A 5,161-nucleotide genomic window follows, 5' to 3' on the forward strand; every position below is an offset into this window, starting at 1 on the left:
TCACTTTTTCTTCGCTAATGTTAATGTAAAAAATTTTTGGCTGAGCGCGGTGGCTCATGCCTGTAATCCCAGCCCTTTGGGAGGCCGAGGCCGGGGGATCATGAGGTCAGGAGATCAAGACCAGCCTGGCCAACATGGTGAATGAAACCCAGTCTCTACTAAAAATACAAAAATTAGCCTGGCATGGTGGTAAGCGCCTGTTATCCCAGCTACATGGGAGGGTGAGACAGGAGAATCACTTGAACCTGGGAGGTGGAGTTTGCAGTGAGCCAAGATTGCGCCATTGCACTCCAGCCTGGGCAACAAGAGCAAAACTCTGTCTCAAAAAAAAAAAAAAAAAATTGCAGCCTGAGAACTGATATACTTCAGACCAGAAGTATTTCAGATTTTTTCAGATTTCATAATATTTGTGTTATACGTATCAGTTGAGCATCCCTAGTTGGAAAGTCTGAACTCTGAAATGCTCCAATGAGTGTTTCTTTTGAGCATCATGTTGGGACTCGAAGTTTTCAGATTTTGGGGCATTTTGGGTTTTGGCCTTTCAAAGTTGGGATGCTCAGCCTGTCATTGTTTGTCCGACAGTCATTTGCATTCAGTAGTTCTTTCTCCGTTTCTTGCTCTTCTGTCCCAGCAGGTATTAATCTCTGGAGAAGACACATCCACAGTTAGCACTTTCTTCAGATGCTGACGCTCGGTGAGCAGTTGCCCTTGGTCACAAGATTTAGAAGACACAGTGTCCATCCTCCCAGATTGGATCTGTTTTTCATATGGATCTTCTGTTTCTATGTCTTTTTTAAAAATAACTTTTTGGGAAACCTTTTGGATTACAACTGTTCATCCTCACCTATGCAAAGAAAGGGAAGCTATTGCTGGGATTTTGAGGAGGTATGTCTTTTTTTCTTCTACTGCAAAATGACATCACCCGGGCACTCAAAACAGTATAAAATAATTATACTTTCGTTTCTAGAACTCAGTTCTCATTCGTTTACTTGTTCCATCTTCCTTTCTCCCATTTTCTCTTTTTTCCTAGCAACTGTAACTCAACAAGAATTTTCTTAATGTATATAATGAAACAGCTCATTTCCTACATTCTTCCTGAATGTTATTAAGACACGGGATTAGACTTACAAGTAACGGGGAGCAGCTGGAATTTTTTTTAATTAAATTTTTTATTTTTATTTTTTATAATAGAGACAGCGTCTTGCTGTATTGCCCAGGCTGGTCTCAAACTCTGGCCCAAGTGATTCCCTCACCCTAGCTTCCCAAAGTGCTGGGATTATAGCTGTGAGCCACTGTGCCCAGCTGTAGCTTGCATTCTTATTTCTCAAATTGAAATTGTGACTTGGGTGAACTGAATTTGTTCTCATTCTGCATAGACACTGGATGGTTTAGGAAAGCTTAGTACCCTTAGCATAACATTTTGGCTATATGATTTCATAGTCTGGTTCAGTTTCATTGGCAAGAGGAGGTGTGATATTGTAGAGTTTTGAACTAAAAATTGAGACTTTAGTCCCAGGTTTGACATTATTACTTCCATGCTTTGAGAGTTGAAGTATGTTTATTTTCTCACCTTTAAAACGGGCTTATCATTACTTGCTTTACACAGCTCATGGGGTTATTGAGAATCAGATGAGAAAATTTGAGTGAAAGATTTTTATCAATGTCAAGGATTGTTATGGCATTGTAGATAGTTACAGGTATATCTGTTGTTTTCACTCAAAGACTCAATTTTTCTTTCTGAAAAAAAATTTTTTTTTTTGAGACAACGTCTTGCTCTTTTGCCCAGACTGAAGTGCAAGGTTGCAGTCATAGCTCACAGCAATCTCACATTCCTGGGCACAAACAGTCCCTCACATCAGTGTCTCAAGTAGCTGGGACTGCGGCGTATGCCACTGTGATCAGCTAATATTTTTATTTTTTGTAGAGATGGGGGTCTCACTGTGTTTCCCATGCTGGTCTCGAACTCTTGGGCTCAAGTGATCCTTCCATCTCAGCCTCCCAAAATGCAGGGATTACAGGCGTGAGCCACCATGCCTGGCCTGAAATAAATAAATAATGCATAAATGCCATTTTTAAGTTTGTGATGACAAATTCTAAAGAGAAAAGTAAAAGGAAAGCAGGAATAGAGTGTATTGAGGGGAAGGGGTTGAGTGTTCACAGATGGCTTCACACAGAAGGTGACATTTGAGTAAGGGCTTGAAAGAGGTGAAGGAGTGAGCCATGCATATGTATGAGAAGAGCATTCTAGGCATAGTGAATCACAGCGTACGTGTCCTGAGACAGAAGCTGGCCTGAGGAATGGTGAGGTGGGTCCTTATTTTGTGGTGCTTTATGGAAGTGCTTTTCAAACTTCAATGTGCACATGAATTACCTTGGGGGTTCCTATTAAAATTTAGACTCTAATTTTGTAGGTCTGGGGTAGGGCCTATTTCTAATAAGCTCCCAGGTGCTGCTACTGCTGGTGGTCTTTGTAGGCCTTTAGTGTTTACAAGAGCAAAATAGGAAGTCTTTGGAGTATTTGGCCAGGGTGACATGATCTGATTTATATTTTGACATTTTCATTTCTCTGGCTGCTGAGTAGATAGTGGTAGATTGGGCAAGGACAAAAGCAGAAATACTAGTTTGGAGCCTATTACTGTAATCAAGGTGAGAGAAAATGTGGTTTGTGCTAGAGAGTAGCAGTGACTGGTTACACGTGATCTAATTCTGGATATATTTTTCAAGTAGAGTTAGCAGGTTTTGCTGATAGATGGGATATGTGCTATGAAAGAAAGGAAAGAGTTAAGATTTTTGTATTGAGTTTCTGGAAGGATGCAGTTGTCATTTATTGAAATGGAGAAGACTGAAAGAGGAACAAGTTTACAGAAGTAACAGAAACTCAGTTTTAGACATAAATTAAAGATGCCTATTAAGACTTAGAGATGTTAGCCAGGTGCATGGCTCATGCCTGTAATCCCAGTGCTTTGGGAGGCGGGCAGATCACCTGAGGTCAGGAGTTCAAGACCAGCCTGGCCAGTGTGGTGAAACCCCCATCTCTACTAAAAAAAAAAAAAGTACAAAAATTACCTGGACATGGTGGCAGGCGCCTGTGATCCCAGCTACTTGGGAGGCTGAGGCAAGAGAATCACTTGAACCTGGGAGGTGGAGGTTGCAGTGAGCCGAGATTGTGCCATGGCACTCCAACCTGGGCTGAAAGAGCGAAACTCTGGTTCAAAAAAAAAAAAATAAATAAGGCTGGGCACGGTGGCCCACGCCTGTAATCCCAGCACTTTGGGAAGCCAAGGCGGGCGGATCATGAGATCAGGAGATCAAGACCACCCTGGCTAACACGGTGAAATCCCATCTCTATTAAAAATACAAAAAATTAGCTGGGCGTGGTGGCACACCTGTAGTATTCCCAGCTACTCGGGAGGCTGAGGCAGGAGAATCGCTTGAACCTGGGAGGCGGAGGTTGCAATGAGCCGAGATTGCACCACTGTACTTCAGCCTGGGTCACAGAGTGAGACTGTCTCAAAAAAAACCAAAAAACAAAAAAAACACTTAGAGATGTTGAGTAAACAGTTGGGTTTATGAATCTGGAATTCAAGAGAGAAGGATCTGCTGGACATATACCTCTGGGTATTGTTAAAATAGATTATATTTAAATCCAGAAAGCTGGATGAGATCTCCAATTAAGTGAGTAGAGATGGAAGTAAGAAGCAATTGAAGAACTTAATTTCCAGAGTTTAGAGGTCGGGAAGATGAGAAGGAAACATCAAAGAAGATTTAGTAGCAGTAGCCGGAGAGGTAAAATGAAAACTAGGTTAGAGGGTATCCTGGATTCTAATGAGGAAAGTATTTCAAGGAATAGGGAGTGATCAACTGTGTCAAATACTACAATTGAGATGAGGGCTGAGAATTAACTATTTAACAATGTGGCAGTTATTGGTAACCTTGATAAAGAGTAGTTTTAATGGAGCAGTTGGAGGTTAAAGTCTGATCGGAGATGTTGTCTTTCCAAAGCAAAACATTTCCTAAACCCTGGTGAGACTGAGTACTCAGATAAAAATCTGTAACTCTGGGTAGATGTTCTTGGCAAGAGAAGATTTAAGATATTTAAGTAGTAGTATTAACTACTTGATTAATTATTCATTTGAAGTAATATTGGAAAATTTACTTTGAGGAGATCTTCAGGGTTTATTTATTTATTTTTTTTGAGACGGAGTCTCGCTCTGTTGCCCAGGCTGGAGTGCAGTGGCATGATCTCGGCTCACTGCAAGCTCCGCCTCCCAGGTTCATGCCGTTCTCCTGCCTCAGCCTCCCGAGTAGCTGGGACTACAGGCACCTGCCACCATGCTCGACTAATTTTTTTTTGTATTTTTGGTAGAGACAGGGTTTCACTGTGTTAGCCAGGATAGTCTCGATCTCCTGACCTCGTGATCCGTCCACCTCGGCCTCCCAAAGTGCTGGGATTACAGGTGGGAGCCACAGCACCCGGCTCTTCAGGGTTTTTTTTTTTTTTTGAAATTTTATTTATTTATTTTTCTGTAGAGATGAGGTCTCCATATGTTGCCCAGGCTGGTCTCAAACTCTTGGCTTCAAGCAATCCTCCTGCCTCAGCCTTCTAAAATACTGAAGCTCCCAGGTGCTGCTACTGCTGGTGGTCTTTGTAGGCCTTTAGTGTTTACAAGAGCATTATAGGCATGAGATTATAGGCATGAGCCACTGAACCTGGCTCCTTAATTTTTGATTCATGCCTTCAGGATTTTAAAATTGTCCTTAGCAATTATTATGAAAAAGAAAAAATGTAAGGATTGGCTAGGAGCTAATTGGCTGTCAGCTACTCTTCTTTCTTAGGTTATAGGGCTGAAAGACACTTTAAATATAGTCTTTGTTCAAATATAGTCTTTGTTCTGTCAGTGGGGCTTGTGAGGACCTCTTCACACTTCTATTTATTCTTTTTTTTTTTTTTTTTTTTTGAGCCAGGCATTAAACCTGGGTTCAAATCATTAGTGCTTACTTAAATCATTGTAAAGCAGTTAGCAGGTTGTGTTCAACATAGCAATTATCAAAAGAATGAATGTATGACTTTAAGGACCAATGATATTTTAAACTTTTTTTTGTTTTTTTGATATGGAGTCTCACTCTTGTCCCCCCGGCTGGAGTGCAATGGTGTGATCTC

The 5,161-nt window shown here is 41.2% G+C and overlaps 1 pseudogene across 1 annotated transcript in view; it reads left to right on the top strand.

Moving 5' to 3' along the window:
* Nucleotides 1-621: 621 nt before the first annotated feature.
* LOC105542208 overlaps nucleotides 622-5,161 on the top strand; it is a 55,581-nt pseudogene continuing 51,041 nt past the window's right edge. The window contains exon 1 of the transcript XR_001006433.1: nucleotides 622-885. The product of XR_001006433.1 is annotated as a transmembrane and coiled-coil domains protein 1 pseudogene (transcript). The remainder of the gene's footprint in view (nucleotides 886-5,161) is intronic.

The sequence above is a fragment of the Mandrillus leucophaeus genome, unplaced genomic scaffold (genome assembly GCF_000951045.1).
Source record: "Mandrillus leucophaeus isolate KB7577 unplaced genomic scaffold, Mleu.le_1.0 Scaffold252, whole genome shotgun sequence".
NCBI lineage: Eukaryota > Metazoa > Chordata > Mammalia > Primates > Cercopithecidae > Mandrillus > Mandrillus leucophaeus.